Source organism: Petaurus breviceps, unplaced genomic scaffold (genome assembly GCF_028583685.1).
Source record: "Petaurus breviceps papuanus isolate PSGF00001 unplaced genomic scaffold, PetGlider_PUasm1.0 216, whole genome shotgun sequence".
NCBI lineage: Eukaryota > Metazoa > Chordata > Mammalia > Diprotodontia > Petauridae > Petaurus > Petaurus breviceps.
Genome location: NW_027185867.1, coordinates 7,003,390 through 7,021,832, shown reverse-complemented (window position 1 = coordinate 7,021,832; position 18,443 = coordinate 7,003,390). Strand labels below are relative to the sequence as shown.

The 18,443-nt window shown below is 39.1% G+C and overlaps 1 protein-coding gene across 1 annotated transcript in view; it reads left to right on the top strand.

Moving 5' to 3' along the window:
- The first annotated feature begins 10,486 nt into the window (after positions 1-10,486).
- ADIPOR2 (adiponectin receptor 2) overlaps positions 10,487-18,443 on the top strand; it is a 105,988-nt gene continuing 98,031 nt past the window's right edge. Inside the window, exon 1 of the mRNA XM_069094327.1 lies at positions 10,487-10,642. The gene's annotated coding sequence lies outside the window, so the exon portion shown is untranslated. The remainder of the gene's footprint in view (positions 10,643-18,443) is intronic.

Here is an 18,443-nt window from a genome sequence, read left to right as displayed (position 1 = left end):
TTGGCCAGTGGGTCAATAAGGTTGTTACATTCTCTGAGCCAGGAGAAGGCTATATAAGCCCTGATGTGTAGCTTTGTTTTGGGACTCACTTTGAGAAGTGTTCTGTGATTTGATCTGAATTCTGGGAAGCCGTTGTTGAGAGTCCCCCGGCTTTGAAAAACCCAGAATGTGGAAACCCAGATGTTGACTGGGTATGGATGTAATGGTTGGACAGTTTGGAAATCTGTCTACTTGATCTGTTTCTGTCTTGATAATTCTGCCTGTATACTTTGAAGTTCGGGGTGCTGACCTTTTCTCCTGAACAAGGTAAATGATATATGTCTGACTGATTAAAGTAAGCTTGTTAACCCATTTTGAGTTGCTTTCCTTTATCAAAGCAGATCCAAGAACCTGTGTGAGCAGCCACCCTAGGGACTCTAGGGTGCTTGCTGCTACATGTTGCCATCCTGGAGCTAGGGCTAGACTGTGCTCTTCTCTGACTCGGGTAGGGATGGTCTCTTCTACCGACCTTTAAGTTATCTTTGGTGTTTGTGGGTTGAGAAAACCACCACAGCTTCCAGTGATTCAGTCCCTGGGGGCTTGCTCTACATTTGCTGGGGCCTGGTCTATGTTGGTGTGTTTTGTGCTGGACTGTGCTCCTCTCTCAGTCTGGTGCAGCAGACCTTTCCTTCCCGCCTTCCAGGTTGTCTTGGGATGGAAATTTTTTTGTCATTTTGTGAGTTCTGCTGCTTTAGAATTTGTTTAGCATCATTTTTTACAGGTATTTGAAGGGGTTCGGGGGAGAGCTCAAACAAGTCCCTGCTTTTACTCCACCACCTTGGCTCTGCCCACCATTTGCAATTCTTATCTATGATATGTATATTAAAAGACTACATAATCGGCCTGCCTATCTAACTTTATATCATAATTTGATCAAGAGGCACCCTTCATTTTCTTGGTTTTTCCTGTATGGACTATTAGGCTGAATCACTTTTGAGTGATGATAGATTTCACTAAAAAAGATCCTATTATTTTTTTACCTTGTTGTAATCTGATTAATATTTTGTATAAACAGGAGAACATGTAAGGAGAGGCTTCTTTAACTAGGTCAGGTTATAAATGTTGCAATTGCATACAGTACCTTATCTTTCACCTTGGCATTAATTTTAAATTTTGTTCTAACTAGTCAAAAATATGATTGCATCTGGTTCTGAGATGATTCCCATGTGAAGCTTACTAGTATAACCCCTGAACCTTTGATCTCTCTTCTTATTGGTGGAGGCGAAGGCCCTGACCTATGTGAAGGGTGGATAGCATTGGTGTATACTAGTCTTCTGTCTTGTAAGACATAATTAGTTTTTTTGTGTGTATGGTTATATTCATGTTCTTTTGCATTTAGCAATGACTCTCTAAATGAAGTGTAACATATAGGAATGAAATTTATGAATAATTTAATTCTGAATAATTCCACTTTTTATGTTCTGTGTGCTCCTTAAAATGTTTGCTCCTTGGAAAGAAAGCTATGGCAAATCTAGATAGCATACGAAAAAGTAGAGACATCCCTTGCCTATAGTCAAAGCTATAGTTTTTCCAGGAGCAATGTGTGGCCATGAGATTTGGACTATAAGGAAAACTTTGTGCCACAGAATTGACACTTACAAATTGTGGTGCTGGAGAAGACATTTGAGAGGCCTTTCAACAGCAAGGAGGTTAAATCAGTCAATACTTAAAGAAATTAATTCATATTATTCATTGGCAGGTCAAATAGTGAAGATATTTAAGAATACTTTGGTCACATAATGAGAAGATGGGGTTCAATGGAAAAGACTGATATTGGGAAAGATTGAAGACAAAAGGAAAAGGGGATGGCAGAGGATGAGATGGATGGATAATATCATGGAAGCAACAAGCATAAGCTTGGACAGACTTTGGGATATAGTGGAGGATAGAAGGGCCTGGAGTGCTATGGTTCATGGGATCATGAAGAGTCACACAAGACTGAATGACTAAACAACCACTCCTTACCCTGGACTCTTCAAGTCCTGGGTTAATATATATTTAGTCTAGTGGTTTCCTGTTGCTTCCAGGAGCAAAAACAAAATGCTCTATTTGGCATTCAAAACCCTCATAATCTCATAATCTAGCTTTCTTCTGCCTTTCCAGACTTCTTACACCTTACTCCCCAACACATACTTTTCAATTTAATGACACTGGCTTCTTCTGATCCATGAACAAGACACCAGGAACGTCATCATGAACTCTGAGCATAGAAAGCAGAGGCAATGAGAGAAGCCATAGCAGGGAAACTAGCCTGCAGGGTTCCAAATAGGGTCAGTAGTTGGGTGGCAAGGGAAGAGGGAAAGACTCAAACCATCATGAGACCCAGTAATCAGGAGCCTGAAGCTAAATCCCAGCTCTGGTCTATCAGAACAGAAATAAGAAACAGACCCAGACCCAGGGCCATAGGAGAGCCACCTTGAGCTAGCTCAGGAGAGATGATTGTTAAGTTTTCAATGTGAGCATATTTCTGCCTCAGAAGTCATCAAAGTCTGATTTGTTGTTTTGTTTATTGCCTAGAATAAGGTAAGAATAGGTAAGAAAGTAATAGAAAAAATAAATAATGCAGAGTAAACTTAAAAGTGTGTTGTTCCATACATTTTCCCCTCAGGAAGTCAGTTGATAAAAATTTGCTAGCACATCCATACTAGAAGCAACTGATCACCAAATAGGGAGAGAGCTCTGTAATGGGAATGCAAATTTGGAAGATCTTCCCTGCCCCTAGGCTAAAGTGCACCTGAAGCCTGGGGTGGGAGGCTTGTTTTTCAGTAGATGCTTTTTGATTGGCCAGTGCCGTCAATAAGGTTGTTACATTCTCTGAGCCAGGAGAAGGCTATATAAGCCCTGATGTGAGGCTTTGTTTTGGGGGCTCACTTTGAGAAGTGTTCTGTGATTTGATATGGATTCTGGGAAGCCGTTGTCTGGAGCCCCCCCCCCCCTTTGAAAAACCCAGATGTTGATTGGGTATGGATGTAATGGCTGGACAGTTTGGAAAGCTGTCTACTTGACCTGGTTTTGTCTTGATAATTCTGCCTGTATACTTTGAAGTTCGGGGTGCTGACCTTTTTCCCCTGAACAAGGTAAATGATATATGTCTGACTGATTAAAGTAAGCTTGTTAACCCATTTTGAGTTGCTTTCCTTTATCAAAGCAGATCCACGAACCTGTATGGGCAGCCACCCTGAGGATGCTTGGAGTGCTTGCCGCTACAAGCTCCTGGCTATGTCATCCATAGAGCACTGGAAGCCACAGCAGAATATGGGGCTAATTTGGTGCTTGGTTGCCAGCACCAGGGATTGCTTTCCAAGAGGCCTAGTACTAGCCTGGTTGTTATGACCTGACTAGAGTCTGTCAGGGTCACAGTAGGTGAAAGAAGCATCCCCCAAGTGGAAATTATATGAAAAGAAGGAGGCAGTGAACTATCAAAGCCAGAACCTGCAGGAGACCACCAGGAGACTGAGACAGAGCCAGGCACTGGAGTAGAGGGTGGGGCCAAGCACCAGGAACTTTATCCAAATTGATGGCAGTGATGGTGGTGAGTCCAGGCTACAGAGGTGACAGGACCAAACACTACTTATCTCATCAAAGAGTACTAGAAAGAACTGACTTGAGCACAAAATCTCAAACTGAAGGTGAAAATATAAGTTAACAGAATAAAAAACAACCCAACCACCAACCCACTAAAAAATATCATGGGTAAAATAAATCTCAGGGCAGCTAGGTGGTGCAATGAATAGAGAACCAGACCTAGAGTCAGGAAGACTCATCTTCATGAATTCAAATGTGGCCTCAGAACATACTAGCTGTGAGACCTTGAACAAGTCACTTAACCCTGTTTGCCTCAGTTTCCTCATCTGTAAAATGAGCTGGAAATGGCAAACCACTGTAGTATCTTTGCCAAGAAAACCTCAGATGGGGTCACAAAGAGTTGGACATGATTGAAACAACTGAACAAAAAATAAAGTCCAAGAGGTAAAGTTAGAAGAAAGCAACCTCTCAATCACTACAAGCAGAGCTTCTGAAGAACAAAAGAGGTGACTGAGAGGGGCTAGAAAAAATAAATTAAGATGAAAAATTGAAATTAAAAGTGAAATGAAAATTTGGGAGGAAGAAATGGAAAGGAAAATAAATAACCTAGAAAAGAATAAGGATAAGGCAATGGTACAGGGAGCTCTCTGGTGAAGGAACTGCCTCAACCAAAGTCTCTTCCCTGCAGTTCAAAGTCTTAGATTCATAGGGCTCTGAGACTTGAAGTGACTTCATCTTATAGTCAGTATATGTCAGAAGCAGGATTTGAACCCAGGTTTTTCTGGTTACAAAGCTAATTCTCCATTCACTATTCCAGTGTACCCTGGGGAAAGTCACAGCTTTTCTCTTCTTTGTATAGGCTTTATGTGCCTATACTTGCTGCTGTCCTTCGTTCTTGAAAAGGACTAAAATGACATTACTATTCTAAAGTCAAGTTTCAATGTGTCCGACTGTGACTGATCATACCAATATGAGCTCTGAATGTTCTACCATGGGTAGGGAGGGCACAAATAGTCCATGCAAACATTTGGAGTAGATTTTCTAAATTTGTGCATCCTGCATTTCCTTTGAGCTGTTTCAGTTCTGCTTTGCTCACAGAGCATATCACCACATCATGCTGAGTGGTCCTGTGCCAGTGTCTCCCATGTCACACAATCGGTTTCAAAGTTCTTAAGCAAGACTTTGAGTGTCCCTGTATCTCTTCTTCTGACTACCATGTTAATACTTTCCCTGTGAGTTCTCTATAAAAAAGTCTTTTTGGCAAGCATACATTTTACATTCGAACATGGTCAGCCCATTGGAGTTGCACTCTATGAGGCAGTGTTTGAATACTTGGCAGTTTAGTTTGAGGTCCTTAGGACCTCAGTGTCTAGTACCTTATCCTGACAGGTGATCTTCAGAATCTTCCTAAGACAATTCAAATGGAAGTGATTGAGTTTCCCAGCATGGCGCTGGTATACTGTCCATGTTTCACAGGCATGCATCAATGAGGTCAGCACAACAGCTCTGTAGACCTTCAGTTTGGTAGTCACTCAATACCTCTTCTCTCCCATACTTTCCTTTGGAGCCTCCCAAACAGTGAGTAGCTCTGACAATGTGTGTGTCAATCTCATTACCAACGTGTACATCCCTGGATAGTATACTACCAAGGTAAGTGAACTTATCCACAGTGGTCAAAACTGTGTAGTCAAAACATTTGCTATAATCAGTGGTTCCACATATGGATGGTGTGGTGGTGGCTGATGGAGCACTTGTGTTTTCTTGCTGTTACTTGTTGGGTCAAAATTAGCACAAGCAGCAGAGAATTGATCCATACTTTGTTGCATCTCAGCTTCAGAGGCTGCATTGACTGCACAGTTATCTGCAAACAGAAAATCATACACCAACTGCCTATAGAAAGAATAGAATTACCCTATATAGGGCCATGTTCATATTTGTTGATGTTTGTCACCTTCATAATTTAGTTGTATGGGATGAGCAGAATAGTTACTCCTTCTTTCTGACTCCTACTGTATTGTAAGAAGTGGCCCTTTCTCCTTTTCCAATTCCATCCTTCAGGCATGACCCTCTCTCTAGTCACTGCTCCTACCTAGCTCTATCCCCTCAGAAGATGGATTTCTTTGAGTTTGTGGTAGAAATAACAAAGGGACTGAATTTGCCTGAAACAAATGACCTTCAAAATAGATGACTTCAGTTCTCCATTCCCCTTCTGCTCACGAGCTGCTTTGGCTCAGGCAAACAGATTTATGGTCCAGATTTACTAGGTCTTCCCTTCTGCTACTGGGAAAAGTTATAAAGTATGGATCAATAATAATATCTCTTTTCAGTTTAATTACAAGCCTCAATATTTTTTGCCATGGAATACTTCCTGGTTTTAATCACATCTATCAATTTTTCACTGTAGGTACTTTGTCTCCAATTTCCTCCTTCTCAGATGAGCATGTGGGGGCCAGCAACACAACAAACACACATTAGTTTTGGAGAAAAGAACAAAAGTTTCTTTCAAAACAAACAGTCAAAACAAAAAGCAAACCAGTTCTTAATGAACAAGGATTAGGAACCAAGGAGGGCTCTCCAGAAGGAAAAGAAAATAGAAAAGTAAATCAGAGGAGCAGAGTAGGAAAGGAAGAATCAAAAACAATGGAAGCCAATAACCCAATGAATCTGGGAAAATAAATTATTTGAGGGTAAATGGAACCCCCTTTATGACAAGAATTGCTAGGACAATTGAAAAACACTTCAGTAGAAATTATGATTAGACCAACATCTTACTAATGGGTCTATAACCTATACAGACAAAATTACATTATTTTAAAAATGAATCAACCATCTTTCATGGTTAGGCCTAAGGTAAAAATTCTTTTAAAAAATATTTATTTACTTTTAGTTTACAATATTCAGTTCCATAGTCCCTTGAGTTCAGAATTTTCTCCCCCTCCCTCTCCTCTCCCCGCCCCTATGGTGGCATGCAATCCGATGTAGATTCTACAAAGAGCTTCACATTAATCATTAGTCAGCTTGTAAAGAAGAGTTATAACCAATGGAGTGAAAAATGAGAAAGAAGGAACAGAACAAAACACAAAAAAGAGAGAGAGTAAGTAGTTTGCTTCAACCTGCATTCAGACTCTAGTTCTTTTCTCTGGATATGAATATCCTTTTCCATCATGAGTCTTTTGGAGTTGTCTTATAACTTTGCATTGCTGAGAGGATAGGGTAAAAATTCTTAACCAAAAAAGGTTTAGCAGCAGTCACAAAAGGAAAAAAAAGGTTTTAATCACTTGAGGTTGAAATGCTTTTGCATAAACAAAATTCATGCAGATAGGACAAGAAAAAGTATCACTCAGGAAGAAATATTTTTGTCTAATATTTCTCTGATAAGAGTTGATATCATACATATGTTGGAAATTAACACAAATAAAAGTCCAAGAAAGACCTATTCATCAAGGGATAGCTGTTCAAAGGATATGAACAAAGTTTGCAAAAGAACAATTTCAGACTACTAACAACCATATGAAAGATTGGTTCAAATATCTAAAGAAATACAAATCAAAATATCTCTGAGGTTTTATTTCACATGCAGAAAGTTTGCAAAGATGATTTGAATACTAAAATGGATTTATTTCAGTATAGAAATTCTCTCCAATAATGCAAATTATAAACCATCTATGCATGTCCATTCTGCGCTACTTTTGTCCATGCCCCTCAATAAGTTTATCACAGGGAGTCTATGTGATGGGCTAGAGGCCTTCCTTGCTTTCTGCTGATGTTTTGAGGGCATAGGGAGGGAGCACCATCTATTAGTCATTTCTTGCTCTTACCGCATGACAAGTCCACCTTCTCTTTCTATCATACACTTCCTCAAAGACATCTTTTTTGTTGTTTATATGTCTCATTGCAGCCTGATCCCTATGGGTCCCTCCATTGCCTTCCATGGAATATTCATTTGTAATTCTTTAAAGAAACATGTAGTTCATGTTTCTTCCATAGAACAATATTAGAAGAATTATGGTATTAAAAAAAAGATAGACTTTTGCTTTCATGGGAAGCTGGGGGTCATTAAAGGAGCTTTGAAATGGAAAAAAAAAAAGGCAATTTAGCCTGTTCTCCAACTCTGGGTCCAATTCACTGCCTGTCTATACTGTCTGTACCAGATACAAATACTAATAGATAAGCTTCATGAATGTTCCATTCAAATGCATATTGTGATCTGTACAATAGTTTTCATCCACTTGAATTTTCTCAAGGTAGAGATGGCAAAAGTTGGAAATAGTCAAAATTGGAGGGGCTGAAGAAATATAGGCACAATAAAACATTCTTTTTGGAGTCATTCTGGAAATAATTATAATTGCTCTAAAAAAATGAGTAAAATGTCTCTTTTTATCTGGAGATCTCACTACTATCCACAAATGTATAAATATGGGTCCCAAGGTACTAGATCTAGTTCTAGGAGGGTTAAGTCCTCTAGGGTACGGTCTCTGGTCCTGATGGGGGACGGGATCCCAATAGGTTCAGCAGGAACTCTGATCTTATCTAAGACCAGAAAACCTGCAATATCGGCTGGAAAGAATTCAAGGTCTCCGGCTTAATTGGAGTGAGAGTTGTATTAATTTATTGTTACGCTTCCATGAGAAGCAGCCAAGAGTCCTTTAGGGGACCTGCAAGTGAGAGGGGTACATGCTTTTACCTTTAAAGGGTAGGGCTGCCATTGTCAGGGCTGACCAGAGGGGAGGGGCCTCAGTGCACAGACAAAGGTCAGAGCTGACCAAGAGGAGCATGTGAATAGATAGTTTAGATAAGATTTGGGCCAGGCAGAAGGAGACAAAAGGCAAGGACAAAGGAGGGTGTGGGCCAGGCCCAGAAGAAATGAAGAGATTAAGTAAGAACAAAGGGGTCACAGGGTGTTGCCTAGGTGGAGTGTGGGATAGGGAGAAGGGGCAGAGCTCAAGGATGGTAAAGGACAAATTGCAGTTACAACTTTACAAAACAAAGTGCAGTTACAAAGTCACAGACTGGTTTTACAAGTTGGTTTCACAAATTGACATAGACCCCAGGTACCCCATCAGTCCAAGGGGTGTATTGGCAGAGCTCATGGCAAGAACGTGGACAGTCTAGAACAGCTGATAATCTTATCTTCTGGAAGGGCAGAGGTTTAGGAAACTCTGAATCCTGAAACCTGTGGCCAATTCAGCTGAGATCTTTAGACTCAAAAGATACCAATAATAGATATAAAACCCCAAGATATAAATAAATTCCAAAGAGGTTAAAAGATAGATAGGTTCCATATGTACTAAAATAGTCATAGCAATACTTACTATAATAGCAATGAACTTGAAACAAAATAGGTGTTTGACTGAAGAATGATTAAATAAATTGTGGCACACAAATATAAGGGAATATTAGTGTCTCATCAGTGAGGAAATTAGAATTTATACCTTTGTCACCAACATTTTGATACTCCTTTAAAAAGTTTGGAGAGGGGCAGCTAGGTGACTCAGTGAGTAAAGTGCTGGCCCCAGAGTCAGGAGGACGGGAGTTCAGTTCTGCCCTCAGACACTTAATACCCACACAAAAAAACTAGCCGTATAACCTTAGGCAAGTTACTTAACCCCAATTGCCCTCCAAAAAGCAAAAAAAAAAAAGTTTGGAGAGAAGGGCAGAGAAACTGACTTGCCTGTGACCAGGTTAAGTCACTTCTCTTTTTAACATTTAACAAAAGGAGGTTTACTTAGGAAGGGTATTCAACCAGAATATTCAGGGAGGGGAGCAGCTAGGTGGCACAGTGAATAGAACAACAGCCCTGAACTGTCAGGAGGACCTGAGTTCAAATTCGACCTCAGACACTTAACACAAAACTAGCTGTGTGATGTTGGGCAAGTCACTTAACACCAATTGCCCTACCTTCCCCCCTCCAAAAACAACAACAACAAAAAAAGAATATTCAGGGAGGTCATCACATGGCTTCAGCTGATGCAGCTTCCCTTTGTTAGTCAGACTATTTATTGGTCCATCTTCAGAAGCCTGAGAAAGAGAATAGGACCACCTAGTGGCATTTTGGCATTTTGTATGTTGGGAACTAAGAAATTCTGTTCAGAGACTAAGCTTTAATCCCCCGTGCCAACTAAATCTTGAGGTCATTCCAATACTATTAGTGAAAAACTAGCCTAATTTGTATGGGAATAAGCCACTTTTCCGGTGCTCCTTAAACTTTTGAGAGATTTCAGATTTCATCTCAGGTCAAGCTATTATTTGACCCTGACCTTGAAGCAGGCTAGTAAAAAGAACAAGCAAATGAAAGAACAGAAAGTATGGAGGAAAAGAGACTGAGAGTTTTTTTTTCTTTTTCTGTTTCAGTGGGATGCAAGGAAGAATGTAGGACAGAGAGAAAATAAATGCATGTTAATTTAAAAAATCTTTTAACTTAAAAAAATTTCAAAGGTAGAGAACAGTGAAGGTTTCACTTGTGTAAATGTGCCTGATAGACACTTGTATCATAACACTTGCTTGTATTAGATAGACATGCCATCACATTCTGTGATATGTGCATGTAATATCTACTTCATGTAGTTTATTTTTGTTTTGCTTTTTGGAGGGGGGAAGGTAGGGCAATTGGGGTGAAGTGACTTGCCCAAGGTCACATGGCTAGTTTTTGACTCCAGGGCCAGCAGTGCTCTATTCACTGTGCTACCTAGCCGCCCCTGCTTCATGTAGTTTAAACAGCAGTTGCTAAAGTAGTTTGTCAAGCAATGCTATGCAATGGGGCTAAGTCCATTTCAAGCCCTGTTGATGTATCTTTGAGATGATTGCCCGCAGTGCTGAGATAATCACTGTTGTTCTGGGCTGTGTTGCTTGTGTGGCTTTAAGAGAAGGAAGAGTTTATTTGAGGACAAAAGGGAATAACCTCTGACACCCACATCCTCAGCAAGGCGAGGCCCATGGGGTGAGGAATCCACCATTCCTTCCCTTTGTCCCTAAAGCTCACTCTGGACTTGAGAAGAGTCTCCAGATGAGTAAGCCCAGTCCTTCTAGGCTCAGTGGATGACTGACAGCTCAGCCAGCAGCATTTACCAGGGCCATCTAGGTATGAATGGGAATTATGGTGGGATGATGCTTTTTTCTTTCTTTTATCTATAATCAAGGATTTCTCTTCCTCCCAATGTTTCTTCAGGAATACTCTCAGGTATTCTGAAAATTATATAATTCTGTATTCCTTGGATGCTTCTGAGTATTAAGATGATTAGCTTACCTTTTTAAGGAAGGAATTGCTTTTTTTTTCCTTTTCGTTTACAAATTTGATACATGATTCCTTTGAAAAAGGAAAGCCTTTGGTAAGGCAGTATATTATAGCATAGAGAGCTGACCTTGGAGACAGGATGCCCTGGGTTCAAGTTCAGCTTTGATTTTGAGTGCCTGTCCTCAGCTACATCCAACCTTCAGGACCTTGGGAAGGTTACCTTGACCTCTTGGTGTACCAGACCCTTCTCTAAAATTTCAGAGAAGGTATAGATCTACATTAATAGAGGAAATCCTCACTGAGAGCTTCCTACTCCCATGAAATCACAGATCCAGTCTTTTCTCAATGAAACTTTATTGCCTGATTTAAAAAAAATCCTATTTCTAGTTTTTGTTTTGTTTTTCACTTGTTTTTTCATTTCCCATAGTATTTCCTTCTATTATATTTTATTGCTGCATTCATATGATGAATATAAATATAAACATTCAGTGTTGCTAATAATGGCATGCATACATATTTGCTGACACTATCCATCTGGGCAAAGGATTCTCATTTTAATGATATGGCTTGCATGTCATTCAATTGTTGGTATGTGACTGTAATCCTGTAGAACTATTAATTGCATGCCTACTTTATTAGTTTTGTACTGTGTGCATTCCATGACTCATTGCTACACTGTGTTAGTGCATATGACTAATGCTTAAAAAACTAATGCATGTTTAATGCTTACAACTGCTTTATTCAGTGCTTAACTACTGTCTTTATGGATCAATATTTTGAAAATATGGAAGCTGAATATGAAATGTATTAGATAATGGTCATTAAGGTTTATAGAGGACTGCTGATATTTGAAGTAGATCTTTTACATGAAGCTAAGCACATTATAAAAGCAGTAAAAGAAACACTGAAAGAGTTAGAGGACATAAAACCAGAAGCTTTCCCTAAGGATATGTTCTGTAATTTACCAGACCTATTTGGTTACTCAAAATTCTTTTTTTTATTTTAATTTTTATTATTATTATTTTTTTGATTACTCAAAATTCTAGTAGGAAATTAGGGACCTTGAATTCTTCAAGAATTTTTAGAGAATCTGACTGGATCCATCAGTTTCTCCTTCTCTCATCCTTTTTCCTATCTCTGCAAAGCTTTCTGGTGGGGCTCAGAGAGAACATTGGGGCCAAGGAATGGGACAAGGCTTGGGGACACAGGACAGGGGGTGGAGAGCTTACTAGCTGAAGGAAAAAACAGCAGTAGACATGTAAGGCCACACCCAATGGGTCGGCCTGGCCAACAGTCTCAGCTGGTTTGTGTGTGTGTGTGTGTGTGTGTGTGTATTTAATGTCTTGAAACTTAAAACTCTGTGCCTGTAGGACACTGTAACCTTTTATCCTTTTGTAAACAAATGTAACTATCTCAAGTTACTGGTCACTATGGGTCTGAACAGGGCCTGGAGCCAAAAGGTGATTGCTGCTTTCCTCACTCAAACCATGTGGTTCTGCACAGATGTGAAGGGAAGAGAGGTTTCTGATTATATTTTCTCCTTTCCTTTTTTTTTTTGCCTTTTGGAGGGCAATTGGGGTTAAGTAACTTGCCCAAGGTTACATGGCTAGTTTTTTGTGTGGGTGTTAAGTGTCTGAGGCCAGAACAGAACTCAGGTCCTCCTGACTCTGGGCCGACACTTTACTCACTTTATTCCCTAACTTTCTCCTTTCTTTTGCTTCCTAGGAGCTCCTTAGTCCTAGTTGAGGACACAGGGTCTGTTTCTTGGCTTCCTGAGATTGCCTGAGGGGGTGGCTGTGTCATTTTGGCATTTTGGGATGGAGGTTGGGCGAAGTATAATGAGACAGGCCCCAACTGTACTCAGAAACTTTCAAAGTAGCTGGAACCTGGAACAGGGGCAGGTTTTGGGGCATTCTTCGCCTTCCTCTGCTTTAACCCAGGGGAGAGGAGCCTCTGTTTAGACTTGCCTCTAGGAGCCCATGTCTCTTCCACATTGGTGCCTATTCTAGCGAATCATGAATCCGCCAGTAGTAGATTGCCCCTTCCACTCCTTTGGCCTACCCTTCCTGGCCCTTTTGATTTTCCTGCTCTTGTATTTGCTATAACTTTTCTTACTCTGGTGACTTCCCCACACCCTGTCTGATTAAACTGGTTTTCCAACCCTCTTTAAAAAAAATCTATTTTAGGATCATAGATTTGGAACTGGGAGAGAGTTTACAGATTAAGGTCATCTAGTCTAACTCCACCATTTTATAAATGAAGAGATGAAGATCCACAGAGATGAAGGGAAGGTCACACAGAACTCAAACTAATTGACTGGTTCCTTGTCTAGCACTCTTTGGAAGTTAAAGTTTATATTCACAAAGACATTTTGACATAAAATGATGACTGTGAAGGCTTTTAAGCAGACATCGCTTCTGCAATTTTAAATGGAATTATGATGAAATTTGATGTTCCTTTAGAGTTGGGCATTTGGGCATTCCTACCAGCTACAGTGTGGATAACAACTCATGGAGACCTGTGTTTTCTGTGCCACTCTTGTCACTGACCTCCCAAACAGTCATCATCAGGTGAATCTCATCTTAGATTGGGCTTTTGCCACGTGATGATTCCATCTTTTCTTCTTATCGTGATTCCTTGACAACATCTTTTATTCCTGCTCTTTTTTTACTTGCTCATTGGCATATATTGCAGCCTTCTTCCACCCACCACACACCTCTCCCTTGCCTTCTCTTCATTTTTAGTTTTTTGGAGGCAATGGTTTTTCTTGTCTTGCTGCCAAATAGTAACTGATAAAAATTATTCATTTTGGAGAGACAGAACTTTCTTTTCAAGGGAAAGTCAGGGTTCAGGAAAAAAAGCTTTTCAATTTCTTTAAGATATCCATCCTGTTCAGTTCTGGGCCCCACTTGGTTGTCTGCCTTTACCATCTGTCCTATATGCACATATTGCTGGATAAGTTTTACAGTATGGGGTGTCCCTCCAAATGCATATTGTAATCTGGGGCAATAGACATTCTTCATCCCCATGTTCTTTCCCATGTAGGTGCCAAACTTCATTGAGTGACTACAATTCTCTTCCAGGAAGTTCTGCATGTTCTGGGGTTTGATACGGCCAGCATAATGTCCTGAATGTTGTGAGAACCTCACTGTCTACAGGGTAGCCATCTTTGACCCAGATTCTATACTGTATTTCCTCTATCACAACAGTGAAAACTTTTTGGAGGCATGCCCGTCTGTTTTATGCTTTATTTGATGTTTACTCTCATATGGTCATTTCATCTACAGTGATGATATTTGATAATTATTTATAAATATGCTTGCATTAAGGCCTGTGGTTTACAAAACTGTCATTTTCTGTGGTCAACATCTGTTTTAAAGTAGATATCCTTTGAGGTTAGGGACATTTTTGTTTATCTGATTTGTAGAGCTCCCAGATCTGTATGCAATGCAGGATGAATTAATAAATACTATATTGTGCCCTTAGCAGTATTGGAAGAAATGAAAGTGAAAGGCTTTTTTCTACTTCCTCTTCTTTACTTTCCTCCAGAAAAAGAAAAGGAGTTGAACAATTGACATCATTCAGGAAAACCAACTGGCTGAGGAGACAGTCTTTCCTTCCTTATTTCATCCTGATCATTTACTTCTATTTTGTGATCAGTCAAACTCCTAGTATTTTTCTAAGGCTAATTTGTTGTTGTTTAGCCATTTTTTCAGTCATGTCCAACTCTTTGTGACCCCTTTTAGGATTTTCTCAGCAAGGATATATTATTTTTTTTGGTTATCGTTGATAGATTTTGTTTTGACAAATCTACACAAATGTATAATTGCTTTCCAGAAAGGATAATCTCCCTTGCACATTTAAGCAAAAGAACATAAGAGTGTGATTGATAGTATGCTTAACCTTACACTTTTGTAAGTTAAATTTCTTAAAAGAAATGCATGTGTTTTCACTGTAATAAATTAACATTAATGTTTTCCACTATTTTAAAGCATCCTGAAAGGGATACCCTGCAGCTTTTGTCATTTACTGCTGTCTTTGTTTGCATAATTGTTGGCAGAAAGTGTATATTTTTCTTCTGTTTTCTGCACTCTGTACCACATTATATGCAACTTTCCATATCTGAATCCTTCATCTTCTTTGTCCTTTATGACATACTAATATATATTGTGATTTGTCCAGCTATTCTCCAGTAGTTGGATATGTATTTTCCTTTTTGCTACTACAAATAGTATCACTATCAGTATGTTGTATGGACCGGACTTGTCTTCCTGTCATTCATCTCTTTGTTATATAAAACAAACAGTGGGAGGACCTGGGAAAAGAGCATAAATATATTTTCTGTAACTTTTCTCATAAAATTCCAAATTGCTTCCCAAAATGTTTGGAATAATTCATATCTCCACCAGCAGTGAATTCATGTGGCTATTTTCCAGTTTCTCCCACACCAAATTTCTCCTTTTTGGGTGGGGGGGCAATGTTATAGGGGTATGATGGTGGAGACTTTAATATTCCAAGTTTGGCCATGGAGTCCAAAATGAGGCAGGGCAGACACTAATAGAGTTTTGTCAAGATAACTTGCTGGTCATGGCAAGCACTCTTTTTCAACAATCCAAAAGGCACATGGACATCACTAGGTGATCAATACAGAAATCAGATTGATGATACACTTCCCAGTGAAAGGTGCAGAAACTTTATATGGTCAGTTAAAAAAAGACCTGGAGTTAACTGTGGTTCAGATCATGAGCTTCTTGTTGCAAAATTAGACTTAAATTAAAGAAAGTAGAGGAAACCATCAGAATGTATAGTGTGACCTAAATAATGTCTCTTATTAATATGAAGTGGAAGTGAAGAATAGATTTAAGGAACTAGATCTGGTAGGTAGAGTTCCCGAAGAACTATGGGCAGAGGTTCACAATATTGTGCAAGAGGCAATGACAACAGCAACAACAAATCCCAAAGAAAAAGAAGAGCAAGAAAGCAAAATGACTACAAATAGCTGAGGAATGAAGGAAAGAAAAAGGGAAAGGAGAAAGGGAAAGATATACTCTGAATGCAAAATTCCATAGAACATCAAGGAGAGATAATATTTTCTTAAAGGAGCAATTCAAAGAAATAGAAGAAATCAGTAGAATGGAAAAGATAAGATATCTCTTCAGGAAAACTAGGGATATTGAAGGAATGTTTCATGCATGAAAGATCTTAACTTCACTGATAACCATGAAAGCGTAACTGCTGCTCTACAGGCAGACATCCTGGATGATGAAGTCAAGTGGGCCTTAGGAAGCATTGTTCATAATAAGGCTAGTGGAGGTGATTGAATTCCAATATTATTAAACCGCTGTACTCAATACATCAGTAAATTGGGAAAACAGTGGTGGCCACTGGATTGGAAAAAAAGTCAGTTTATGTCCCAGTCCTAAAGAAGCAATGTCAAGGAATGTTCAAAACCCAGCAATTGTGCTCATTTCAAATACCAGCAAGGTTAATGCTCCAGATTCTGCAAGCCAGGTTTCAGCAATATGTGAACTGAGAATTATCAGAAGAACCTATTAGTTATTGAAAAGGCAAAGGAACTAGAAACCAAATTGCCAACATTCACTGGATTATGGAGAAAAAGCAAGGGAGTTTCAGAAAAAAAAATCTATTTCTTTTTCATTGACTACACTAAAGCCTTTGTGGATTGTGTGGATCACAACAAAGTGTGGCAAGTCCTCAAAGAAATGGGAGTACCCAGGCAGCTAGGGGGTCCAGTAAATAGAACACCAGCCCTGGAGTCAGGAGGACCTGAGTTCAAATCCGGTCTCAGACACAACACAAAAACTAGCTGTGTGACCTTGGGCAAGTCACTTAACCCCCACTGCCCTTCCAAAAAAAAGCAAAAAAGAAATGGGATTACCAGATCACATTACTTGTCTCTTGAGGAACCTGTATGTGAGTCAAGAAGCAATAGTTTGAACCAAACATGGAATAACTGATTGGTTTAAGATGGAGAAAGTAATACAAGGTTTTGTCACTTTTTGTTGTCACTTATTTAACTAATATGCCAAGTACATCATGCAAAATGCCAGATTGGATGAATCAAAAATCAGAATTAAGGTTGCCAGGAGAAATATTAACAGTGTCAGATATACAAATGATACTACTCTGATGGCAGAAAGTGAAGATTAAGAAGCCTCTTGATGAGGATGAAAAAAGAGAGTAAAAGTTAGCTTGAAGTTTAGTGTTAAAAAAAAAACTACAAATAAGATCTTGTCAACTGGTCCCATTATGTCCTGGCAAATAGAGGGAGAAGAAATGGAAGCAATGTCAGATTTTATATTCTTGGACTCAGAGATCACTAAAAATGGCATTTGCAGCCATGAAATTAAAAGATGTTTTGCTCCTTGGGAAGAAAGATATGGCAAATCTGCACAGCATACTAAAAAGTAGAAATATTATCTTGCTAACAAAGTCTGCATAGTCAAAGCTATAGTTTTTCCAGTAATAATGTATAGTGCAACAGTTGGACAATAAGGAAAGCTGATTGCCACAGCTTTTTGCCATAGCTGAGTACCACAGATGATTTCAAATTGTGGTACCCCTTGGGAACAGTAGGGCAATAAAATTTGTCAATACTTAGATTAATTCACACTATTTACTAGAAGGTCAAATACTAAAGCTGAAGCTTAAATACTTTGGCCACATAATGAGAAGACAAGGACTCACTGAAAAAGACCCTCATGTTGGGAAAAATTGAAGGTAAAAGGAAAAGGGGATGGCAGATGATGAAATAGATAGTGTCACAGAAGCAACAACATAAACTTGGATAGACTTTGAGATGTAGTGGAGGATAGAAGGGCCTGGCCTACTATGATCCAGAGAGTCATGAAGAGTCAGACACAATCCAACAACAAAGATATATCTTGTACATATATTAATTCTATATGTATCTTGGATATTAGACTTTGATCAGAGAAGTTGCTGTAAAGATGTTTGTACAAACCTTTTCAATTTTATGTAATCAAAATTGTCCATCTCTATCCCTTATTTGGTCAAGAATTTTTGCTCTAATTTACTTATGATGTGACCCTTCATATTTGGGTCATATATCTTTTTTTATATATTGTGGTATTTAGTGTAAGATCTGTAAGGCTGCTTTCCAATTTTCTTATTGGTTTTTGTCAAATAGAGAGTTCTTGCCCTACTAGATGTTGAGTGTATCAGAGACTCTGCCACTATGTTTATTGCAGTAAGTCATATTTACTTAACCTGTTCTATTGATCCATTTTTCTTTTTTTTAATAAGTATCAAATAGCTCTGAGATGACTGCTTTATCCCTTTGTTCCTAATTTTTTTCATTATTTCTCTTGAGATTATTGACCTTTGTTCCTCCAGACGAATTTTGTTATTATTTTGCCTAGGTCTATAAAGCAATACTTTGACATGGCACTCATGTGTACATTAATTTGTGTTGTCATTTTAATAATATTTGTTTCTTAGTAGCTTTCAGGGATTTTGTTGTTAAAGATACTAGAATTGTTTGCCATTTCCTTCTCCAGCTCATTTTACAAATGAGGAAACTTAGGCAAACAGGATTAAGTGACTTGCCCAGGATCACACAGTAGATGTGTGACCTTACTCTAGGGCTGGCACTCTAAACATTGTA